Source organism: Lampetra planeri, chromosome 15 (genome assembly GCF_965212315.1).
Source record: "Lampetra planeri chromosome 15, kcLamPlan1.2.h2, whole genome shotgun sequence".
NCBI lineage: Eukaryota > Metazoa > Chordata > Hyperoartia > Petromyzontiformes > Petromyzontidae > Lampetra > Lampetra planeri.
The window spans coordinates 14,351,714-14,365,669 of record NC_136121.1 but is presented as its reverse complement, the minus strand read 5'-3'; the positions used below and the strand labels follow the sequence as shown (position 1 = coordinate 14,365,669).

The following is a 13,956-nucleotide window of genomic DNA, read 5'->3' as shown; positions in this document are numbered from 1 at the left end:
GTGTATGCGTGTGTGTATGCGTGTGTGTATGCGTGTGTGTATGTATGCGTGCGAGTGTGTGTGTGCGACAGATACAGACACGTCAAGAATTAGGTGCGCAACAAGTCCTCAAATACAAATCGGACCTTAAGGTGACAACACACCCGTAGGATCTTGGGTGAGCGAATCAATTATTAATGACGATGCAAAGAATATGCAAAGTATATGCTCATAACATAAAAAAATGTGTTGAGCATTGTGAACAGCCTGGAGGATGACACAATTGTTGTGAAACTCCTTCCCGGTGGGCGCCGTGGAATCTCCCCGGTCACACCGGTTCCTTCCCACACATGAATTGCCCACTAACACCTTGATACGTAGAGAACTGCAAAGCTCGGGTAATTGCTGGCTGCTGCCTTCCTGCTTCTCTGTGGTTCCTCGTCCTCATGGCACCTCTGAGTCGGCCCATCTCTCTTTCTTGCAGAGGGCGACGACCACGCGGCAGTGGAGCGGTGTCACAAGCGAACATTATTATAGGAAATATATTGAGAAACAACGCAAAGAAGAATTTTTTTTAAATAAATTCTCAAATAAAATCTAGAAACCCTTGCAAACGAGATGTGCCCAATATGTCAATTGTAAATACATAGAAACAGGATAAATGTTCAAACCACGAATTGCTGTGTGGGGGGAGGGGCATTCCAGGTTCCCCCATTAACCCCAGAGTTGAGTGACACCTGCGTGCCCTAAACAACCGGATTACAGCCATCATCATCACGGCCCGTGTGACAGCTGCACACATCACACCAAACACAAAGATCACCCCCCCACCTCCATAGCCTATGCAGGCTGGGTGGGTTCCACATCAAACACAGACACAGATCACCCGTATAGCCTTGAACAGACTCTTGGGACAAGTGTTACTCGTGAGCGAATTTGAAGGTTGACACGGAACAGGAAGAGGTGGGTGGCCAGAACCACGCCCAGCCACTTTTGTCTTCCCAGTGCTGATGTTTTACACCCACACACACGCGCCATCGGGTGTCTCATTTGAGGTGGAGTTGACCTAGAGGAGGCCCAGGAGGGGTTCAGATATTCGTCACCGATGTTGGCCATGAGCGGGAGGAGCCTACCGGCTCCTCTCGGATGGGGGGGCCAGTCGAGCTTCCGTGTGGGAGGCCTCCGTAACGACTGGCCAAGGCGCCCGCTGCCGCTGCTGCTGCTGGTGGCACAGGGCCCACGCCAGGGCTCCACGAACTGGTGGGAATCGACCTCGGGGCGTGGGGTTCATGGCGCAGTGCGCTAACCACTGTGCCACCGCTCCTCAACACACGCACACATCGCACACGCGAAACGCAACACAGAGACCCATCGGGGTTCGACGAAGGGTTCGAATCGAAAGGCCCGGTGGCAACGAGCACCACGCCTGGCTGGCCGTTGTCGAGGTCGCGATGGCCCACTGCCGGTCACGCGTGTCACGAGGAGCGGTCCTAGTGGGCAGTAGCAGCCAAGGACGAACTCGCACTCGAGCCCTCGTGAGGCCATCGGTGAGGGCTCACACGGACAGACGGAGGGACGCATGGGGGTGGAGGGGGGGGGTGGCCCCATTAACCTTTAACACTGCATTCTCCACGAGCCCCCCCCCCCCCAGTACAACTCAATTAAGGAGGTATTGAAGGAGTCCCCGATTAGCTCCGCGGGCGTGCACCGCCAAGCCCTGTAAAGTGCGCACTGTACGGCCCAAGAGACACGCGTACAATACACACACAAACACAAAGATACCCCGGGGAGCCTGCACAGGTTGTTGGGCACAGTGCCATGAGCGAGCGCCTATGAAGGCCGGAACGATCCACGGATGAGGGGGTGCAGTGGCCTGTACCACACCCCGCCGATTTCTCTTCCCGGTGCTGTGGGCTTACCACTACGCTACCGCTCCCCCACACGCACAAACGCAGCAGCCGCTGTTGTGACAAAGGCACGGTGACGCGTCGCTGGCCTGAATTGTGACCGATAACCCCAAGAAGGACAGCGAGAAGAGACTTGGAGGGGTTGGGCTCGTGTCGAGAAGAGATTAGAGGCCCACAAACTGGCATTGGGAGAGAACCACACTCCCACAGAGAGCTAGAGCATCATGTGAGTGTCTGTACGTTAATCTACGGATCATGTACGCAAATGTAAGTCTACGGGTGTCTAAGTGAGTCTCCGGGTCTCTGTGCAAGTCTGTCACTCGCTATGTAAACACCGAGCACGTGACTCCAGAAGAGACATCAAGCACATGGAGAGAATAGTTTCAAACAGCCGACGCCAACGCAAGAATGAGACTTCTGGCTCAGAAGAATCTGGCAGATGCTCGCTCGCCCGCTCACAAACACGAGCATTCCTCCGCACCATCCCCGCTTCCTGTCGGGTCTTAGTTTCTAGCGGACGGAGTCGGCGGGGGGGGCGGGAGGATGGGGGGGGAGTCAGGAGAGTGAAACCCATCTGTGGGCAACATTCCGCCCTCTCCATCGTCCCTCGTTACCCCCCACCCCCCCAAACCCCTCTTCTCGTGGCGCGATCGTTCTCATAGTGCGGTGCGGCGACACCGCCACGGAAGGCGCTGCTGCTGCTGCAGCTGCGTCCCAGCGGGGGCGGTGGTGCCATGCGTCCTGTGCAGGAATCCCATGGAGCGACGCGCGAGTCATTTTTTCGAAATTGGAAAAAGCGGACCGTAACGGCGGCACCCAACAGCCACCAACAACCTTTGAGTTTGCCGAGCAACGATAGGAGGCTAATGTTTACCACTCAGTGAAACCCCCCCCCCCCACCATAGTAAGTGAATCTAAGGGCTAGCGATCCATGGGAATTGACGTGTGCACACACTCACACACACGGGCCAGGAGTGAAGCCCATGCTCTTCTTGCTGCTGGGTACACGCGTCCCCAACTGCGCCACCCTGCCCGTGCCCACTGTGCGGACGTGGGAGGTGGTGCGGCAGCGGCGGTGGTGGTGGTGGTGCCGGTGATGTCACCGCACCACCACCACCACCGCACCGAATCGCGATTTGGCTCTGCCGCCCGCCGGCGCGCTGTGCGCCGAGACCTCCGCAGGAGCTCCTGGCCACGCGGATTCCCGGGAGGAAGTGGAGGATGACGCCCCCCCCCCGCCCCCACCAGGGCGGTGGCGGCGGTGGCAGCGCTCACCGCCCGGGCCTGGCGGGCACCGCCGTGCGTGACGGCGGTGCCGGCGCCTGGGAACGTGGCGCACTCTGGTCTCTCACACCTCCACCCTCACCTGGGAGACGCGTGGGGGGAGACGCGTGGGGGGGGGGGGCACGTGGGGGGAGACGCGTGGGGGGAGACGCGTGGGGGGAGACGCGTGGGGGGAGACGCGTGGGGGGGGGGCGCGTGGGGGGGCACGGGAAAGATGGGATGGGAAGATGCAGGGAGAGGGGGGCATAGGGAGATGTGGGGAGAAAGGGGGGTGCTAGGGGAGATGCTAGGACACACGTGGGACTTCCCAAGGGATGAGTCGCTATGAGCCACGAGACTGTGATATGCACACTGACCACATGAACCTCACAATGACCACATGATCCTCACACTGGTCACGTGAACCTCACACTGACCACATGAGCCTCACAATGACCACATGAACCTCACAATGACCACATGAGCCTGCCAAATGAATCATATGACCGTAACACATGACAATGTTTTAAATTATATTATAATTATGTTTGTTTACCCAGGAAAGCATCACTGAGTCTCAATACTCCTTTTCAGACGGGTCCTGCCAAGGTTCCGCCATAGGGGGCGATGATTGCTGTATGGAATCTAAGCGAATCATTTGTGGCGACTTATTTTACCAAATTCCTGACACACGGGTTCAGGCACACGGCCCACACAGCATTTAAACTTCTGCCACTCTCATCACTCGATCCTCGGGCACACAACCCCCCTGGTGCATGGCACACACAACTCTGAACCACTGGTCAGATACATGGCCCACAGAGCCCGAATGGAATTGATATATAAAATTATAACAATAACAATAAACAATGCATCACGCACGCGTCATCTCGCGAATCGGACGTGATGTTCGATCGAGAACTCGGCGGTCCGAAGCCAGAGCCTGAACAGGTGAGGGCCTGAACAGGTGAGAGCCTGAACAGGTGAGAGCCTGAACAGGTGAGAGACTGAACAGGTGAGAGACTGAACCAGGTGAGAGACTGAGCCAGGTGAGAGACTGAGCCAGGTGAGAGACTGAACCAGGTGAGAGACTGAACCAGGTGAGAGACTGAACAGGTGAGGGCCTGAACAGGTGAGAGCCTGAACAGGTGAGAGCCTGAACAGGTGAGAGACTGAACAGGTGAGAGACTGAACCAGGTGAGAGACTGAGCCAGGTGAGAGACTGAGCCAGGTGAGAGACTGAACCAGGTGAAAGACTGAACCAGGTGAGAGACTGAACAGGTGAGAGCCTGAACAGGTGAGGGCCTGAACAGGTGAGGGCCTGAACAGGTGAGAGACTGAGCCAGGTGAGAGACTGAACAGGTGAGAGACTGAACAGGTGAGGGCCTGAACAGATGAGGGCCTGAACAGGTGAGAGCCTGAACAGGTGAGAGCCTGAACAGGTGAGAGACTGAACAGGTGAGGGCCTGAACAGGTGAGAGACTGAACCAGGTGAGAGACTGAGCCAGGTGAGAGACTGAGCCAGGTGAGAGACTGAACCAGGTGAGAGACTGGACAGGTGAGAGACTGAACCAGGTGAGAGACTGAACCAGGTGAGAGTCTGGACGGGTGAAAGTCTTGAGCTGTCCCTTAAAGGTGGACGGTGCTTGGATGCTGCGTGTGTGCAGTGGGAGAGCGTTCCAGGTGGCTGGTCCAGTAACCGAGATGAATATTACAGAGATGGATAGGAATCCACTTGCTGTACCGCCTTCTCTTGGAGAGCCAGGGTTCAGCACCTCGACGCCCACGGGGGAGGGAGTTCCAACACTTATGTGATCCACCAACCGCCTCGCTGCCCTCCGGTTGGTGCATTCGCCAGTGTGCACATTCGCCACCACCACCACCACCGACAGGGGGGAAGGGGGCCAGGGGGAGGCACCCACGTGGCATTTTACCCCAGGCCTCCAGGAACCTTTGGGGGGGGGGGGGCGGGGGGGCGGCTGCCTGCTCCTCCCATCTGTACTCTATCACGAGTCCGACTCAAAACCGCACGCTCACGTGCACGGAACGTGTACTCACTAGCGGCGACTCCGGAGGGGGGCCACGTGGTCGGTGGGGGGGTCAACTGAGGACCGAGTCCTCAACACGGGTGGAAGAATCAATGAGTGAAATTCACGGAAACAGGAACCATTGGAGTGACAAGGAGGGATGCATGATACATCACAGGGAATTCTCCCTGGCATCAGGGAGTGGGCGAGTGAGCAAATGATCAAGTGTTTGTCCCGGAGCAAGGAGGAGTGTTTGGCCCGGAGCGGGGAGGAGTGTTTGTCCCGGAGCAAGGAGGAGTGTTTGGCCCGGAGCGGGGAGGAGTGTTTGTCCCGGAGCAGGGAGGAGTGTTTGGCCCGGAGTGGGGAGGAGTGCTTGGCCCGGAGCAGGGAGGAGTGTTTGGCCCGGAGCAGGGAGGAGTGTTTGGCCCGGAGCGGGGAGGAGTGTTTGTCCCGGAGCAGGGAGGAGTGTTTGGCCCGGAGTGGGGAGGAGTGTTTGGCCTGCAGCAGGGAGGAGTGTTTGGCCTGGAGCAGGGAGGAGTGTTTGGCCCGGAGTGGGGAGGAGTGTTTGGCCTGGAGCAGGGAGGAGTGTTTGGTCCACAGTAAGGAGGAGTGTTTGGCCCCAAGTGGGGCGAGTGGAGCCCTCACGAGCCGAGTGGCCTCTAATTCCTCCCATCTGGCGCCGCGCGCCGCAAGAACCGAAACCACAGAGAACTTTTTCTTTCTTCCTCCCCTAATTAAAACCACAACCACCACCACCGCCGTCGCCACCGCCGCCGCCACCACCGCAGTGGTGGTGGTGGCGCTGTTGACCTGCAACGTTCCGGCGGTGAACCTAGAAGACATCCAACGGAGAAGGCGGAGCCAGGAGGGGGGCGGGACAGAGGGCCGGAACAAACTACCCCTCAACCCCCACTGCCCCCCGTCATCACTAACAGAGTGAGTGTGTGAATTATTATAATCATCAGCAGAAGCCACGGGCAATCCACTGCTGGATGAAGGCCTCCCCAAGACGCCACCACCTCGCAACGTACTCATCCACGGAGCACACGCACGCGGTTCCGTTCCTCGGATATCTCTCCACTGTCGTTCCTGACGGTCGCCCGCCGTGCCTCCCCGACCGTGCCGTGTCCTGCCTGGACCCCACTCACAGCCGAGGGCGTGTGGCAGGTGAAAAAGATCTTCGTGTTTGCGCGCAACAGCAAAATCTCACGCCCCCCACCCCCCACACGAAGCCTCACCCCTTACTTGGCGCAGCCCAATCGCCACAGTAACCGCTGCCATATCACTTGCAGGCCGAGGCGAGGCGGAGGGAGGTAATGCACGGGGAAATGAAACCGGGGCTGGGTTGGAGCTGCCAGTGCGTGGGGCCCTGCGGTGGCGCCGAGAGCCCGCCCGGCTCCACCACGCGTGGCCGGGGCATTGTCACCCACGGTGCTGCCTGGGGACGGCGGGGCAAGGCCAAGCCACTTGAGGGACTGCGTCGCAGGCATTGTCACTCGCGTTGCTTCACCAACGAGGGTCCTGCCAGGTTTTCGCAGGAAAGGGGCCGATGTTGCGTTTAAGAGTGTTTGGCGGCTATACATTTCCAAATCATCAGCCACTTTGTTTGAGCTATCATTTGTGGCCAGGTCGCTGCTGAATTAGAGGAACATATCTCAGTGGGCCTTAGCTGGTAAAATAAAAAATAGTTGCGGTGTCATTTTTCAGCAGCGGGATGTTTTGACCAATGCCAAGTTACAGAGTTTATCACTAGCTATGGGTGGATGGTAGCGCCTCGAGTGGCTGGAAGGGTCACCTGAACCAAATATTAACGGCACACACGCGCACACGCACGCACGCACGCGGACGCACGCGCACGCCCACACACACAAGCACGCGCGCACACGTGCGATAGAACGGCACGCTCAGATCTCGCCCGCCGTCAACACGAGACGTCACCCAACCGGTTCCCGGAGACTCGGCGCTGGCGCCACACACTCCTGGGGGACCCCCCCCCACAATCGCCACTTGGATTCGTCTGCAGCCCCCCCCCCGGCCCCGAAACAACGAATTCTCTCTCCCCGTGCCTGTGTCTCGCCGTGAGTCATCAAGGTCGCTCTGAGGGAGATCACTCAGCCCCTGCCGTACAGAAATAGCAGAGGACTGTGTATCCACCACGTGGCCTCCTGCCTCTGTGATGCGGGCAGCGCACCGGAGGCGAGGGCACGGGGTTTCAGGAATCCCTTTACCCAGCTGAGCACCCAGAACGGAACTTAATTGGGCACCCAGCTTGGCACCTGGGTCATGTGCTCGGTGCCAAGCGAGATTCCCAACTGAGTAACCTCGCACAATGCACCCATTGGGCACCAAGTCTAGCACCCAGAATGACAAGCAGATGGGCACCTAGCCTGGCACCCGGACATTGACACTGAACCAGTCGTGGGCCTCACCAGAGGTCGACGCAGTCTTAAAAGGAGTACCTGGTGCGCTGTGGAAACAGCACTGGGGTCAGAGGCAGCCCGGCGTGGTTGCTACCCGGCCACCCACCCCCTTGCTAGCAACACTTGTCCCAAGAGTCTGTTGAGGCTATACGGGGGAGCTTTGTGTTTGGTGTGGCACCCACCCCGGGGCCCAGGGCTTGGCTTCATTACCTTCACGAGAAGCTTTCCTCCGCGGCTGCTCCGCGTTTGTTTGTTTTAATTTCTCAGAAAAAATTCTCCAGAGTTCAGCTCTTGCCCCTTTTACAGTGCACAAGTGTCACCCACACACCCAGCAATCTGAAGACGCGAGTGCGGTGTCTGTACATGTGCGTGTGTGCGTGTGGAGTGTTGTGCTGGAGTGTGCGTGTGCGTGCGGTGTCTGTATGTGTGTGCGTATGTGCGTGAGGAGTGTGTGTGTGCGTGTGTGCGCGTGTGTGCGTGCGGTGTCTGTATGTGTGTGCGTGTGTGCGTGCGGAGTGTGTGTGTGTACGTGTGTGCGCGTGTGTGCGTTTGTGCGTGCGGTGTCTGTATGTGTGTGCGTGTGTGCGTACGGAGTGTGTGTGTGCGTGTGCGCTGGAGTGGGAGTGCAATGGTTCGCGCATTGATCCACGCACCCGGCGACTCGAATTTGATTCCCGTTCACGACCACAAACAGCAGTGACAAATGTGTCAACCGGTCATGGCCTTCCTATAGGTCGACTGAACCTTACACGAGTACCTGGTGCGGTGTGTAAACATCAGCACGGCGGCCAGGCACGGTTCTGGCCATCCACACCCTCGTGTACCGCGCCGGCCTTCATAGTTGCCCGACAACAGCACTTGCTCTTCAAAGCCTGTTGAAGGCAATACGTGGGATCTTTGTCTGTCTGTGGTGTTGTGGTCGGTATGTCCGTGCGAGTGTATTGCAGGAAGCACTGTAGGGTCAGGTGTCATGCCGTGCACAAACCAAAACAAACTCTTCCACCCGGCAGCTGGGCTCACGTCACCCTCGTAGCTACTGGAGGCCAACCCAGGCTGACTCTCCGCCCGCCCGCCCTGCTGGTAAACAGCCTCGCACAATGACGGGCGACTGTCGCGATTGACGCCACGGGATCTTTAACGTCCACTGCGAGTGAAGCCGGCGGCTAGCGATATTATTACGGCGTTCACGCCGGCAGTATTAATTGGGGCGGCCGCTGGAATTCGAACCGTGACCTTCTGCAACAAACAGCGAACGCGCCGCCGCGTCGCCTGCGCGTGAATACTTCTGCAGCTCGCCCGGTTTGTGTCTCTGTGAAGCACTCTTCTCTGCGAGCGGCGTGGTCTCTTGTTGCGGACCCAGGCCTCGCCTCGCGGCCCTCGCCGGGCTGGCCGCTTCACGTAAAGTTTCACTGTTACCGGGGCCAGCGGCGAACCTGAACCGGTCATGGGGTTTGTTTGACCATACTTCACCACGCTGGTCAGTGTGGGTTAGAGAAAGTGGTTGACTCGTGGTGGGACCGGTTCAGATATCGCTCGGCACTGATGTCAGCCGTGACCGGAATTCAACTCAGGATTTTCAGGTTCATAGCGCGGTGCGCGAACTTTGTATGTCTCTATAGGACTGTAATTATGCGTGCGTCAATGTCTGTGTATCAGTGTAAGTCCTAGGTGCGTGCAGCATTGTGCGAGTGCAGACCTGCATGTCTGTGAAGCACGCGGTCGGTGATACGGGTCAGTGAATGGGGCGGGGGAGGCACGGAGGGAGTTGTGGGGACTGAACCAATTCAGGTCTCACTGATGTTAGCCGTGGCTGGGAATTGAACTCAGGTCGCCGTGGTTCATGAAGCAGCGGGTGATTCACTGCGCCACCGCTCCACCCCAAACAAGGAGATTCCCCCCCACCAAGCCCCCCCCCCCCACCACATCACAACCCCCCGTCCCCCAGGGAAGGGAGGGCCACCTTGTGTTTAACATTAACAAAGGAAAGGTGAAGTATGGACAGGTTGCTAGGTGTGTGCACCCCGATGGTGTTACTCAGACCGACCTCGCACATTCCAATCATTCACAGCTCCTGACCCCCCCCCCACCCCGATGGAATGCTGCCTTGCCACTCTTGCTGCTGTCACTGCAACGTTGCCTGTGACAATGCCTCTTGTGACAATGCCTCCAGTGACAATGCCTCCCGTGACAATGCCTCCCGTGACAATGCCTCCCGTGACAATGCCTCCCGTGACAATGCCTCCCGTGACAATGCCTCCCGTGACAATGCCTCCCGTGACAATGCCTCCCGTGACAATGCCTCCCGTGACAACGTTGCCCGTGACAATGCCTCCAGTAACAATGCCTCCCGTGACAATGCCTCCCGTGACAATGCCTCCCGTGACAATGCCTCCCGTGACAACGTTGCCCGTGACAATGCCTCCAGTAACAATGCCTCCCGTGACAATGCCTCCCGTGACAATGCCTCCAGTGACAACGTTGCCCGTGACAATCCGCAACAACAAAATGACCGAGCAGACAAAGATACGCCTTCCCTCGAGCTTCTGTCCCTGAACTGCAATTTTTTTCCCCTCAAACAAATCCCATCAGCCACGCGGCCTTCCTTCTGGCAGCGACGACTTTCAGCAGCACTGCGTGGACACAAGCAAATCGTCGAGAATGGGTCTCGACATTCAGAGTTGGATGCAGCCGTCCAAACTCCAGCGAGGCACAATCGCCAAGCCTGGCAGCTAAACGCTCCGTCTCACGGACATCTACCGAGCGGTTGGGCCAGCGTTGGCATTTTGGTTTAAACCGCTGGGCCAATCGTTGGGCCCAAGGTTGGCCCAACGATTAGCACGGTTGGCTACGTACGGTGAAAAAGAAGTTTAACATACATACATAGAGACATACATCAAAACCGTTCCGAACAAACGAGAGGATATGAACTCAACAAAGGACGGCAGCAAAGCGTGGCTAAAAATAAGCACGAGCAAAAAACACAGACAAGTCACGGCCGAGGGTTCCGCTAAACAAAAGAAAGCAATTGTTGGAGGGGCACAAATGGAAAACACAGCAGAATATTTATACCCAGGGACATTCTATTGTACAATTACTTCTCGGCTTGCGAACACAGGAAAGCCACAGCAAGTCTAAGGGCTCTTCTACAGGAGGGGGCTGCCCAAGTGTTTTTTTTCCAGTAGGGTGACGATGTCACTCCTGCTGCTGCCGTGACCCCAACTGAGTTATTTGCAGGTGAATGTTTCTCTATAGAGATGTTTTGGCCACCGTCAGACTGTATAATGTACGGTGTTTTTTAATAGCTATGGAAGAACCCCAGAAGAAACACATGCAGAACAGGGGGAGAACACACCAACTCCACAACACACTCACTCAATCTCACTGCAGAACAGGGAGAAAACACACGACCTCCACAACACACTCACTCAATCTCACTCTGCAGAACAGGCGGAAAACACACGACCTCCACAACAGAACACACCAGAAATGCGCCTATGGCGGGAATCGAACCCAGGCGCTTCTTGCTGCACGGCGTGAGTGTTACTGCTGGGCCACCAGGCCGCCCAGATCGGGATAAAAACGATGACGTGGTGAGGCAATGATGACGACCGTGGGAACCTTGAGCATCAACATCGATTGCAGCATCTTGCACCCCTAACACACACACGCCACAAACACTGAAAGACAGCCGCCACCTTCCCACATCTCGTCCCCCACGTTAGTAAGTGTAACAGTATTCCTGTCACATCCCATCAGCCGTACGGCCTTCTGAGAGTGCATTTCAGCCACATTGGTTCAATGAAAGCAAAGCACAGGGACCAGTTTCGACATTCAGCGTCTCATCGGCAGAAAGATCGCTTGTAGCGATGCCGCTGAACTGGCTGACGTATATCGATCAGCAGGCCCCTGTCGGTCAGATCACCCACCCCACAAGGGGGGGCGCAGACTTTGGAGATCCGGGGGTCAAAGGGCAAAGAGGAAGGCAAGGATTAAGGGCTCACGGTGTAACGAGCAAGCGGTGCCGTCAGAGCCCCTCTGCGCATCACCTCGTCGCCACGAGGCTTCACGCCCCCATGACCAATCATGGGCCCAATCGTAGCTCCAGCGGTTGGCCCATCCAAGTTCCGATGCGGCCACCACCGCGGATTCGGAGGAGGAGGCACGCTCACTCCGGCAAGGCGCATCTCCCCTGCTCCCACCCCTCCCCCCACGCACACTCCACTTTCAATCTGCCGCTCGCACCAGACAAAAGCGCGGAGCGGAGCGATTATCATAATCGTGCTCCCCAGCAACCTCTCTCCTCCTCCTCCTGTCCCCTCCCATCACATCTTCCTCTCCCCTCACGCTCTCTTCCCGTCTCTGCTGCCACTGCATCTTCCTCTCCTTCCCAGCGCTCCCGTCCAGACCAGTACGCGCACGTCCCCCCTTGACCCCCGACCTCCCCCCGCCTGCCCCCACGGGAGATCTGTGGGGTGGGGGGGGTTCATCACGTGACCCGCGCCTGTGTTGTGGCGCGTGGGAACCGCACCCCCTCCCACCTGTTCGTCCGTCTCCTCTGTACCCCCCCTCCACCCCAGTCTGCCTCTGTCTGCCACCACGAACCCTCCCCACCAACATGCATCGCCTGTGCGACAACATGCACCGCCTAGAGGCCATGAACTTAGAGGGGACACGTGGTCTAGTCCCTGCACTCCAGTCCGTGCACTCCAGTCCGTGCACTCCAGTCCGTGCACTCCAGTCCGTGCACTCCAGTCCGTGCACTCCAGTCCGTGCACTCCAGGTTGTGTGCTCCAGGCTGTGTGCTCCAGGTGTTATGGAGCCCACAACCCCTTCTTCGTATACATGCTATCTTCTTCCTCACGTGGGTGACGTTGATGCAGAGCAGCAGCTGTGATTGTACATCGGGGTGGCTGATGAGCCAGACGATTGGGTCGGGAGGAGTAGCGAAGCGGTAAATCATCTTTTCCATTCATGCTATAGAGAAGGATCATTGCCCTGAAACGTCGTCTTAAAATTATGTTTTCCTTTTAAGGTCACACACACCGCACGCACGCGCTGAAGTCACCATGCTTCAGCATCGTCGCACGGCCGTGGCGGTGCGGTGGCCCTATCGGCCCTCGTCATCAACTGTACCCCCCCCCTTCCCCACCCATCTCCCCAACGCTCCGTTAACAAATCGTCTCACACGAGGGCGCGACTTCCCCAGCTGGGCCAGGCAGGCTTAGAGTCACCTCCTCCTCGACAAACTCTCTCTCTCTCTCTCACTTCTTTCCGCTTCCCCCTCCTATCTCTTGCTTCCCCCTCTCGCCCCTGCCTTAGCTCGCAGCAAGGTTCTTCTCTCGGTCCGTCCAGTCTCGACCACAGAGGCGACCCCCCCCCCCGCCTCCACCCACTCTGTATCCTGGTGAAGATCCCCTTTCTGCGTTAGCTTCGTGGAAAAAAAAACATCAATGAAATCAAAATAATAAGATATTAATACTCCTACAAACGCGGGACCCCCGAAGGCAAGGGGGTCCCGCCTCCCTGTCGAGGAGCCAAGGGGGCCCATTCGGAGTAGCCGAGATGGTCCCCGTGTAGGTGGCGGAGCCAAGGGGACGCGTGTTAGGTAGCCAAGACGACACATCATGCTACTATAATTATACACAAGAATGGGGGGGGGGGGGCAATTGCCTTGCCTCCTGGGAGGAGAGCGGACCCGTTGAACGTCTCCACACCGACACCCCCACCCCCCACCAATACTCACCACTGCTTACCACCCCACCCCCCTCCCCACACGTCTCTCACCGGGCACGCGATCTGCCGCCCTTCCCGTCATCAAATATTTAACGCGGAGGGACAAAGCGGTGCACGGTACGACGCGTCGCGACAGCCACAACAATCGGCACGGCGTGCGATGTCCGCTCGCACCGCTCGCTCCGCCGGTGTCTCCACTTTCACCAGGGGGCGGGGGCCCGGCGGGGCTTTGAACCACTCCGCCAGGGCCCTCAACGGATTCTCCGACTGCAGCGCCGGGCAGGTCGACCCAAGGGCGATCGTGGATCAGCGCGGAGCGCGCACGTCCGGGCGGCCCAGCGGAGCGCGGTCCCATCGGCCGGGCGGCCCCCGCTTGATTTTGCGTGCCGCTCTGGAGCTGGAGGTGGCGGCGGTGGGAGCGGCGGGGTCGTTTGTTTACTTATTTACGAGCGGCTTTGTGAGCGAGCGAGCCCGTTGTGGCCGCACCGCACGTTTGCTTGCCGAGCCTCCGCACGCCGCCCTTCCCGAACAGGCCGAGCGTGGCCGCAGAGACGCCCCGGCACATCAATCTTCCACGCGGGGCATTGTGGCCTGGCACCGATGGACCGCGCGCCGCCGCCACGCCGC

General features: G+C 58.1%; 1 protein-coding gene across 1 annotated transcript in view; it reads right to left on the bottom strand.

Moving 5' to 3' along the window:
• LOC144722805 (F-BAR and double SH3 domains protein 2-like) overlaps positions 1-13,956 on the bottom strand; it is a 66,691-nt gene that overhangs the window by 34,884 nt on the left and 17,851 nt on the right.